Genomic DNA, 12690 nt, shown 5'->3' on the forward strand with positions numbered 1-12690 from the left:
GCTGAAGTAAAGCTACTGTACTCAGCCTCCCAACCTCACCGAATGCCCACTAATAACATCTGCTTTATAGCCGTCGTTCCTACAACCTGCTCTCTCCTTGGCTCTCTCGCCCTCTCAGAGAGGATGTGCTCTACTATGCGGCAGGTCTGGTGGAAAGTTGACAGTCTCCAAGCCAAAAGCAAACCCAGCCAGCACTGGATAAATGACTTGAAGTGCTTTCTCAAGGGACCCTTTCCAGGTACAGGAGCCCTTCTTAACCAGATTGGGCCTGTGCTGGCAGACAGCCTTGCTCAGGAGCACATTAAAAATCAAAATACAGACACCGTTTGGAAAGCATAGAAAGCTCGACTCTAACATCTTATGTATTAAAACACTGTTACATAAAAATGACCGCAAAGCTCCAAATTCATACTTTCCTACCTTGTGAGACCAGTTGCCACCAGGAATAAACCTGTGAAAGTGTGAGGCCGACTACAGAACCTCAAGAGGCCTGGGGATATGGCCGGAGGCACATTCCAAGCCTTGGGGGCAAGATCAATGCCCTGGCCCTTGAGGGCAGCCTGGTCTGAAGCGAAGTGGGTGAGCTGGTGCCCTCATCTCACCACACGGGTCTGGGGGCAAACACCCAACCCCAGCCAGGTGGAACCGATAGTCTCTTCCGTGGCCCCCTTTCATCTACCTCGTAAAGCCCCAGACAAATTGGCACAGCCCACAGTTTTTAATGAAGCGCGGGCTCCTGGCTGGAGCCAAAGGGGCATTACAGACTCAGAATGAGGTTCTTTCATACCGTCTGCGATGGTGATATAGAAGGCCAGCCTTCTGGAATAATTTTCTGCTGAGGAACTCAATACTTGTCATGTAATTCACTTCATTTTTCCTTGTCAAATCTTAGTGACATCCAGAATGGGTCATTTCTATCTTCGTTGTGAAGATCTGAAGTGGAGCCTTGAATAAGTGAAGTAACCAGCTAGGACTGGGGCTCAAATGCAAATCTCCTGGGGACTAAGCAAATGTGAGGACAATTACAGAAAGCTTACAACAAGCCAAGCACTGCTAAGCTTTACATGCATTTATCATGGCAATTCCCCTACAGGAAACCTACATTTTCCCTTTTTTGAAGATAAGAAAACGCAAGTTTAAAGAAATTAAGGTCACATAGTCCCATTCTGTCCCTCCTCAATAAACATAATGCCTTGGCCTCTGTTCAAATGTGAATGAATAATCTGTGATGTGGATGGTTGGACACTTGGAAGACAAGGTATTTTGAAGTCAGTTGAACCTTGTTTAAATCCTGACTCAAATGCTTCTCAACCGTGTGATACTGAGAAAGCCCCGTTTCTTTATTTAAGAAATGAGGTCATCTTTAGACTCAGGGCCTCTGCATTGGAAAATACAAATTAATAGAATAAAAATTAAATGGTCCCACCTAGAATTCTGTAAGTTGATATTTCTGTCCAGACTTTAAAATTATAACTTGTTTATAAATTCTTTTTGCCTTTTTTCCTTTAGAGAGAGCATAACTATGAGGGGGAAAACATGCACTTTGGAGGTGGTTAGTCTTAGGTTCGAGTCATGGTTCTTCCAACTACTGGCTGTATGACCTTGAGGAAGACATGACTCCCTGAGTCTTCATTTCCCAATCTGGAATTGAGAAGAAACATATTCACTTGGAATAACTATTGCAAAGATTTTGTTACTTGGAAGTGGCGTACCATAACAAAAACCGAAAGTGTGGGAACAGCTATGGAACTGAGCAGTGCGTGGAAACTAGAAACACTGGAAGGATTCTGAAGAGCGTTAATGAAAAATTAGTGTCTTGAATACACTGTTCATACAATTTTAGACTTCCCGGAAATTCTCAGTGAGGTCTTAAAGGAAACTCAAGAAAATCTTATTGGAAACTAGATGAAAGGAGGTCCTTGTTATGTAGTGGTAAAAGTTCAGCAACACTGTCACCTGCAACTATAGGGGAAGTAGAAAATGTTCCCAATGAACTGGGCAGTTTAGCTGGTGATATTACCAGCCAGAGTGTCCAAGAGGTACCTGGTTTCTTCCTGCTGCTTATAGGAGATAAGACTATTATATGAAAGACTATGAAATTGAACACACCAGGAAATCATTAAAAACAATGGTTTTGAACATTCTCGGCTCTTCCGGATGGCAAACAATGATAAATTCTAGAAAGGGCTTGCAGGCCAAGGTCAAATACAGGCCCCATAAAGATTTTAAGAGTTTGAATCAGATTTGTTCAAGCAGGACTTTTAAGATACTTAGAGCCCGGCCAGGGATGGCTCAGAGGTTGAGCATCGACCTATGATCCAAGAGATAGTGGTTTGATTCCCGGTCAGAGCACATGCCTGGGTTGTGGGCTCATCCCTAGTTGGGGGCGTGCAGGAGGCAGCCGATCAATGACGACTCTCTCATCATTCAACTTTCTCTCCCCCCTCCCTTCAACTTTCTCTCCCCCCTCCCTTCCTCTCTATCAATAAAGATATATTTAAAAAAAAAAAAAATACTTAGAGACATTGTCCCTTAGTAGAAGCTTAAAGAAGAGCTTCTCTCAAAGAGATTTATGGGCTTTTATCTAATGGAGCAAACCCCAAAAGAATTCACAGGAGATGTGTAAAACTTTTTAGAAAATGATTTTAGCTAGTCAGTAACATTGTAATAACTATGTAAGGTGACAGGTGGGTACTGAAAATATCAAGGGGAACACTTTGTAAAGTATATGATCATCTAACCACTATGCTATACACTTGAAACTAGTACAAAATAATATGGAATGTAAACTGTAATTAAAAAATAAAATTTAAAAATAAAAGTATAACAGCATAAGAAGAAAAAAAAGAATGATTTCAGCTTTGACTGAAAGTCAGAAGAAGACAAAATGGAAAGAGGCCATTAGACCCCAAAAAACTCTACTGACAAGAAGCAGATTCAGAAAAATACTCAGCTGCAAACATATGCTAATTTTCATGAAAGAGGAAGGTGAATCAGAGGACAGAAGCAAGATTCCAAAAGGCAGAGCCAAGAGTGATGCAGAATAACTCCTCGTCAGGAGTATGACCGAGTCCTAATCAAGGAACTTCTGGTTTGCCCAATTGGATTTCAAGACTGCTAGGGACTCCTGTATGCCTTCCATTTTCCCCATTTTTGAGCAGAAATATCTATGGGACTATCCTATGTCTATCTAAACATTGCATGTTGAGTGCATGTGGCAGGTCTGCAGAGAGAATGCTACTCAAGGAACTATACATAGGAAACTACACCTGGCAAGCCTCATCTGAACCCAGACCTGATTGAGGTGACAATATTCTAGACTTTGAGCCAATACTATAATGGGATGAGACTTGCGGGGACCTTGAGAAGGTGTGAATGTATTTTGCATGTGGAAAGGATGTGAATCATTAGGACCAGAGGATAGTCTATGGTAGTCAGCCTCCAAGATGGCACCCCATGATTCACACCCATGTGTAGTCTCCTTCTACACTGTACCAGAATTGGTCTGTGTGGCCAATAGAATATGGTAGAAGTGGCTTTATATCACTTTTTTTTTTTTAAACATATCTTTATTGATTTCAGAGAGAGGAAAGGAGAGGGAGAGAGATAGAAACATCAGTGATGAGAGAGTCATTGATAGGCTGCAGCCCACAACCCGGGCATGTGCCCTGGCCGGGAATTGAACTCCAATCGCCTGGATCCTAGGTCCACGCTCAACCACTGAGCCACACCCGGCCAGGCGGCTTTATATCCCTTCTGAGATTAGGTTATAAAGGGCACTGTGGTCTCTGCGTTGTTCTCTCTCTCAGATCACTCACTCTGGGGAAAGCCAACTGCCAAGTCATGAGCAACCCTATGGAGAGGCCCATGGGGTGAAAAATCGGAGCCTCTAACCAACAGCCTTGTGAATGAGCTCGGAAGTAAATTCTTCAGCCCAGTCAAGTTTTCAGACAACTTCAGCCCAAGCTGACATCATAACTGAAACTTCACGAGAGATTCTGAGCCAAAATTACCCATTAAGTTGCCCCTGGACCCCCGAATCTCAGAAAATGTGTGAATAACAATTATTGTTGTAAGCTTCTAAGTTTTGAATAATTTGTTATGAATCAATAGATAACAAATACAGAAAAACTTCTTTAAAGTCCTGCATTAATGTAGCTTGAAACAACAAATATCTGTGTTGTTAAAAGGATTTATTATCTAAAGATGAATTTTACTAAAAGACAAACTATAAAAACTAAGACCCATTTGCTACATGTCAGTCTATGCACGTAAAAGACATACACATACAGAAATGCTTTTTAGAGGCAAGGTGTCATCTCTAGAGAAAAGAACAGAGGCCTATAGCTATTAGTCTTCAGGTAGGTAAAAGTGTTTTGCTTTAACAGTGTGCCAAGAATGGCTTCTGAATAAATTCCTATTGATATACATTTGGTGCCAGAACAGCTCTATAAATGGGGGAGAAATGCTAGTGTTTAGTATTTTGCACACTCCCCACCTGGGGGTAAGAAGGAGACTGGATTTGAATCCACTTGAAAGAGCCCAAGAAGACACAAGAGTGAGTGAGAGCAGGGGGTGGGCATTCTAATGACTCCGGATCCCCAACCTCAGCAAAGGGTTTTCCAAACCAGTGAGACAGCCAGGCAGGGTGGAGCCTGGGAGAGGAGAGACAGGGGCTGGAAGAGCCTTAAAAGAGTGGATTCTGTGAAGCAAAGTTTCCATTCTATTGAGGATAACTGAGGCATCTCCCCAGCGCCTGGCTGCCACCAAACAGGCTGCAACTGGCTGTAACTTATTTAGCAACAGGAAAGGCAGGGCATTCTTGTCAGCAATCCCCCGTGTCCGCGGGATGTTTTGACTACAGGGTGAGTAGCACTCATCACCGAGAGCTGACAAGAACTAATCTTCACAGTCAAAACACACCTCCTTGGGTTCTTTTATTTCGGAAAACTCCGTCTCCGGCCTCGTTCTGACCACATGAGAGAACCTGGGACCGTGGGACCGAAGCTGCTTCTGATCCTACCCAGGGAGCACTTAGATGTCTTTCTTCTTCATTACTCTCTTTTCTCTCTCTTTTTCCTGGGAGTCTAGTGCCAGTAAGAGGAGCCAAATGGAAACTGAAGCTCTCTGTTTGTGAGTGCACAGGTACACCACAGACGGCAGGGTAAATGTTCCACCCTCTGCCTCCCACACACCCAGACTGCCCCAAGCCCCACCTGGGAGGACCAGCCTCTAGCAGGGGCCTGATGGTCCCGTCTCTGTGCTTACTGAGCCTGGGAATGTTTGTTTAAGAACAACATTTGAATAGAGGCTCCTCAGAAACCTCACATTTCCATATTTACCGGGGATTTTTGTTTATTACAAACGAGGTTAAGAAACCATTCTGTATACTTGCTAAGTGAAAATAAGCAGGCTGCAAAAGAGCATGCTAGGGATCATCACAGGACTAACCATCTGTTAGTGTTTCCTACACCCTGGGCCCTGTGCTGGGCACACGAGGTCAGTGTCGAGTATAGTATATGTGAGATGAGCAAGCTCACCATGCCCATTTTACAGATGAGAGACCAGTGCAAAAAGAATACTGGTCCACTGACGACAGCTGCCTGAGGAGGGGGTAGAGGTACAGTGGAAAGCATTTTGTATTCTTTTATACTATTAGAGGTTATTTCCCACATTTTATTATTTGGTGCATTTTAAGTGACAAGAAAATAATTGCATTACAAAAAAAAAAAAAAGCATTGGCTTAAACTCACAGAGCTAGTAATTGACCCAGGCAAACTCCAGAGCTGGTTTATTAGACTCCCGAGCACGCAGGCTCTGCATCCCTCTGCTAGGACCCTCTTGTTGGAAAAAGGAATCTATAGACATTGACCAACATGTGCATAGCAGTGACCTCTGGAAGGGAGGCCTCGGATTGAGTGACCACGTAAGCTTTGGTCCAAAATGAGCACTTGAGAGTGAAAGGAGGTGCTCACTGACTGGGGCTATCCTGGGTGCACTGAGAAGTATGGCCTAATAGTGGGGGACTGTTTTCATTATGCTAGACGTATATCAAGTGTTCTGCCTTGAACATGTATCATTTTAATAAGTAGAGGGTCAGCATAGTGCATCATTTTTTAAAACAAAGACACTTTTAGTTATAACTCTTGTGGATATACATTCTTTTTCTTCAAATCATAAGTCAAAATTCGTATAATCACCACCACAATCCTATCATGCTGACAGCCATAAATGTGGCAGTCATTACTACTGAAATGCTAGTGTTCAGTAAAGGTGCTTGGAAACCACTCTGTCAGTCGCCCGTCACCAGCCAGCGGCAGGGCCGCAGCCCTGGAACCCTGACTTGCACTGCACAGGTGGAGACCCAGGGGTCACGGAGCACCTCCCGGGGGCCCCCAAGCGAGCCAGTCGGCTTCTGCTCCTCGGCTGAAGCACCGTCCAGGGCTCTGCGGCTCTTCATAACCCTCTCCCGGAAAACAGAAGCCAGCTTTGGGAGAACATATGTGTTGCCTTGGCCACATGATGCACCAATACACAAACACCATTTACATCGAGGCAAGACTATCAGTAAATAATGTAATTTGACTCAAACAGAGCATGAGCATTTCTCAGAGGGGGCAGCCTCGTCTGGGCCAGTTCAGATGACTAAGGAACCTCAGGAAGTGGAACCATGAATCAGAAAGCAGCCTCCTTTCCTCTGACTCAATGCTGAGCTCATGAGCCCAGGTGGTGGGGGGGATACCGTGTTCCTGGGGTGCTCCTCTCCTCGCAAACATACAAAAGCTACGGAAAAAGTTATGACCTTCACGACTGCTCCCTAAATCAGGAAATGTGATCACACTGTACTAATTGCTTTACACGAATTATTTTATCTCATAATAGTATGTTCCAAATTATTGTCCCACTTTAAAGATGAAGAAACTGACGCTTAGAGAGCTTGCCAAAGCCCCCAACCAAGTTTATTTATTACCAGTACTGTTTCTCTTATACTTCACTGCCTCACAATAAGGAGCAATAAGCAAGAATTAAAATGGTGGAAAACATCCTCCTACTTATAACTTCTATTATGATTTTTGTCACTTCAATTTAGATAAGCTATATCATTAATAATATAGCTTATGAAAAAATTTTAATATGCCTGTTTATTTTAATTTTTTTTTAATTCTCACAAGAGGACATTCATTGATTTAGAGGGGGGAGAGAGAGAGAAAAGCATCAACTGGCTGCGTCCCAGATGCACCCCAATCAAGAACTAAAACTGCAACCCAGGTATGTGCCCTGACTGGGAATTAAACCCATAACCTTTCAGTGTACAGGACGACACTCCAACCAACTGAGCCACCCGGCCAGGCCTAGTAACATAGCTTTTAAATATTTCATTTCTTCCATTCTATTGACAAACATGTGGAATTACGACACCATTTTGAGTAGAGTTATAATAATTGGAATATCGTCTACTTTTCTCCCATACACAGAGAGGTCTAGCACATGTTAGTGAATTCTTAAGAAAGAAATAAGCGGCGAACTTTTCCAGGAGGCAATAACTCCAGCCTTAAAGGTGGTGTGTCAGTAGCTCGTGTTTCTTTGGGTCCTCTGGGCCCCCATCATGATAATAGAGCCACAGTTGTCCACACATGCCCCCTGCGGTTACACTGGCTGGGATTTGTCGGGCTAACCCCTCAGAAGCAGCTGGAAGCCTCTCAACAGCAGCACAATGCTTGCAATTTAGATTTTTACCACTAGGTGGACGGTAACGCTTTGTATATTAATGGTTTTGCTGAGTAACTGGTAAGCTTTCCCCAGGACCCGATAAACATTTAAGGTTATAAAGTCAGTTATACCAACTTTAATTAAAGACTCTGAGCTCCCCTGGAACACAAGACTTTGTGTTTTAAACTGGGTGAGAGGATAATAAAACATGTGGTATAAAAATCTCATTTATAGTACCAAATCCCACTTAATTATGCTGTTTTGTAAAAAAGAAAAAAAAACTCTTAAATAAGCATAGGAACTAGCTAATCTGATTTGGAACAAAGAGAAACCTCTTTTAAATTGCTATAATTTGATGCCTTTCTCACTAAAATTCAATGACTGCTGATTATTGCTGATCTAATCTTGGTTTTACTTTTTCTCTAAGAGGGAAACTGCCCCTTCTCTCTGCAAATGTGACTGAGGTTAGAAGCTATAGTCTCTCATAGCTAAACCACATCTTGCAAACTCTCAGAAAGATCTTAATTCCCAGGCCCTCCTCGGTCTTACATGGCTTAAAGGCAGTGAAAGACTTCTTTAAGGAAGACGTAGGTGGCTCTTTGATTTGTTCCTACCCCCATGACTGTCCTTTACCAATCATAACAATTTCCTTCTCTAAAAAACTCCCTCCCATTCCTGTTCCTAGACCTCTGTATCTTAAAACTAGCAGAAAACAATACTTAATGATAAGTGCTTACATTGTGCTTAAAATATGCCAGTCACTATATTAAGCATTTTATATATTTTAACTCATTTTAAGCTATGACACTAAATATTATCAATAAAACATCCCTAAATAATGTCATACTTCCCTTTTAAAGGTTTTTGCAAAATACTGAATGGTGCCATTTTAAAACAGAGAGGGTTTATATATTCATACATATCTTATACATTCATATGCATAGATACATAACCACATATACACACCTCTTCTCACCTCTTCCTTGTATCTTATATTCCCAGGTGACTTGTGGCTCTCTGAAAGGTCACCTTCCTTTTAGCCACACCTGTCACACTCCTCCACTACGCCTTTCTACTCAAGAGCATGGTTCTCTGACCAGCAGCATCTGCATTAACTAGGAGTCTGTTAAAAAAGCAGACCCTCGGGCCCCATCTCAACCTACTGGATCAGAATCTGCGGCTCATGGAGATGCCCGTGTGGACTGTGTGCACGTTACCGTTTGAGAAGTGCCGCCCTTCCCAGCACATCTGACGGGGAAGATGGGCCCACGATTAAGGAGCTAGGGTTAGAAGTGACTGTGGTGGCAAAGCCCAAAGCAGCTGGTAAGTGACGCAGGAGGAGCAGTTCAGCGATCTAAAGGGGGCGCTCATGTAGTGCTGGAGTGCACTCAGAGGAGCCACACACCGTCACAGTGAGGAGTGGGTAGAGAAGGCGGGACCGTTGCTTCGTGGCCCTGGGGGTGAAGTAACTCTTGTCCCATACAAAGGAAAGCACAACACTAACATCAGAAAACAAGAAGTTCCTCCAATAGCAATGTTAGGGACAAAACCGTACACATCAGCAATGTACCTCTTCTCAAAGATACCTATTCAAAGTTACTCAGTTATCTCGCCCTCTTCAGGTTAATTCAGAATGAAGCGAAGCGGGAGCTATTCCTAAGTGGCCTTGTGTCACGAAGCCAGTTGTGTCTGTGAACGTCCCCAGCGCTTTCATTTGAAAACGTCCAAGGCGCTCGTGGGACTTGCAGTTACTTGAGCATCTGAGCTCTGGCTCATCGGCGACCTCAGCAAAATTCTTTAATACTTGAGATAGTTCATTAAAACGGAGGAAAACCGAGCAGTGCTAAAGCGCATTCTTTAGATGCCAGAAAGCAATGGGAGCGTTCGGCCGCCGTGGAAGTATGTGCTTGTGAAACCGAGCCCGGGCCGAGGAAGTGACACGCAAGAGGTTACAGCTGCTGCCGCCCTAAGTCGCGAGGGCCCTGAACTTCAGGAGACAGGAAGGAATTCACTGGTACCGGGTGGGAGAGGAGGGGAGGCGGGGAGGCGGGGAGGAGGGGAGGAGGGGAGGAGGCCAGGGGTGGTGCAGCCACTCCCAGCCCCTCTTCTGCACTATGATGGCAGCCTGGGGGCTCACACACCTCATCGAGATAACACCTCTCTGGAATCCGTTGGATACTCTGCCTGAAAATACTAAAATGATATAGAAGAAAGTTAATGACAGGAATTCGAGTTAATACATGTTTTCTGATAGTCCCAAATCTTGTTCAAGGAAGGAGAAAATTTAGGAGGGACATCGTCAATAAATGCCTTTGCTGCCTTCTCGACTCTGCATATGGGCAGAGGTGGGGGTGAGGTGGATTTTAAACAATAGGCTTCTGTTGTTATTATTATAATTTTTTAAAAGAATGCTTTTCAACTCAAATCCACAAGGTTTCTACCAAAGACTCTTAAGTTTTGAAGAAGCAGACGACCTTCCGAGTATGGTCCTTTATCTATTCCTCTTGGCCTGGCTGATTCGCAGATCCACCTGCCCCAAGTTTCCCAGAAGTGGGAGGTATCCACACACCATGGTGAGTGCCATCCTCTCTCCCCCTTTTTACCACCAAAACCACTGAGCACTGAGTAGGACCAGAGATTCTCGACAGAAACAGTGCTGCCCCCAGGGAGCATTTTGGAAACAGGCAAGGTATTTTGGTGGTTTTATTTTCTACACTTAGCACTCAGTAATTTTTTGTTTTGTTTTGTTTTAAATCAGAGGGAGATAGTATAAGTCCCTTCTTTTTTAATATTCTTTAACTTATCGACCTGAGAGAGAGAGGGAGAAACACATCAGTTTGCTGTCCCACTTATTTATGCCTTCATCGTTGCTTATGGTATGTGCTCTGACCAGGACAGAACCCACAACCTTGGCATATTGGGTCAACGCTCTAACCAACAGAGCTACCCGACCAAAGCCGGTCATTCTGATGTTCTATTGTGAAATAAACTGAACAGTCTTATGTAATAAATCATCCAGCATCCCATGAAACTTTTATGTAGACCAAAGACATTCATGGTGAAAAATCTGTTTATAATTTTCCTGCCTAGAATCTAGATTCATTTTACATGTAGGCATCAAGTATTTTTTAAATAGTAATTCAGTAGTATACTGAATTTTCCAGGAATACAACTACTGTGTAAATAAAGAGAAGCTTGTCCTTTTTTTCACTGAAATTTTGCCAAATGTGTTGTTTACTACTGTGGAAATCCACATCACCGATGGCAAGTCCACCGCAGGTATCTGAGCTGCTGGTACAACACACCTTTATCAGTCTGCATTTGTAGCTGTCATGTGCCCAATAATTCCATGTAGGTACAGTATCTGACTACTTCGTGGTCTCTTTGATGAACATATTATTTAACTATAAATTATTTTCCTTTTCTTTTCTTTTTTTTAATTTTTAATCCTCACCTGAGGATATTTTTTCCATTGCTTTTCGGAGAAAGTGGAAAAGGGGGTGGAGAGAGAGAGAGAAACATTGATGTGAGAGGGACACATTGATTGGTCGCCTCCCACTCACATTCCAACCAGGGCTGAGGAGCGAGCCTGCAACCGAGGTACGTGCCGTTGGCCAGAATCAAACCTGAGACCCTTCAGTCCATGGGCCGATGCTCTAACCACTGAGCCAAATTGGCTAGGACTATTTTCCTTTTATTTATCTTACCATCAGGGCACCATACTGATTTTTAACAAAGTGTATAGGGAGGCCATATTATGTATAAACTACATCTCAAAGTAGCAAAGGGAACATTAAAAAATACAACAAAAAGAAAGTATTGAACCTAATAATGTTGAGATCGCTGGTATAGGCAATTTTCCTGGAATCTAAGATCCAAAAGGAGAGCAAAAGACCAAGCAAATGCCCCTCAGAAACACTAAAATGAGGACATGCTTCTATTCTATAAAGACATCTCTTGACTTCTCAGGGTCTCCTTCAGCAGCCCTCTTCCCCTGCTTGCCCTGTGAATGTAGGTGTTCCCAATGTTCTCTCCATTGCCTCAGTCTCTTACTCCGATCATCACCTTTGGGAATGTATTCATTCATTCAGCTTCAACCACATCTCTATACAGCTGATTCCAAATCTACATACTAGGTCCATCAGGTCTGAGCACTGAACAGAGGTTTCAATTTCTTTTTTGGATGAGCCACATCCATGTTGTGTTATCTGCAAACTCGTGTCGCAAATCACATTCATCATCTTTTCCTCAAAACTTAGTCTCCCACTGGTGTTCCCACTATTAGCTGAAAACATTCTCATCCTCCAAGTTACTCTGAATTACAACCTCAGATAAGAAACTTCAGGATCACCTTTAACAACGTTGCAACCCCACCCCACCCCAAACAATCATCAAGATCTGTTGGTTCTACCCAAATGTCTCTCTGAAATCTTTCTCAGGAGTATGCTAGTAAAATGGCTTCCCCCAAAAATGAGATGTTTTTAAAGCCCTAATTTGTAGTGTTTGCCAATTTCTGTGGTGTAAATATTCCCACTATGGCCAATTTAAAGCTACCAAAGTTTTAACATCTGGCTCATAAAATTCCTTAAAAATTTAACAATATGCTCTTGAGAGCCGGCACTCCTTTCTGTTTCTACTACTACCACCCTAATGCAGCCATTTGTTATTTATTTTCTGAACCATTTAGAAGCTTATAAATTAGTTGACCTACCCCTTGCTCCAGTTACATCTGTGCATAAAATACTTTTATATTTCTTTGTTGCTTATAAAATAAATGTCAAGAACCCTTGCCTTGTGTGAAAAACCTTCCACAGTATGGCCTTAGTCTATTTTTTTCATCTCCTCTCCACTATGCCAACACCCACAACCACCTCCTACACTCACATACATATACACACAGCTCTAATGCTCCAACCCTATAGGAATACTCAGCATTCTCTGAAAAACAATGCAATACAGTTCATCAAACTTTTACTGAAT

Source organism: Miniopterus schreibersii, assembly GCF_964146895.1.
Source record: "Miniopterus schreibersii genome assembly, chromosome: 2".
Classification (NCBI taxonomy): Eukaryota; Metazoa; Chordata; class Mammalia; order Chiroptera; family Miniopteridae; genus Miniopterus; species Miniopterus schreibersii.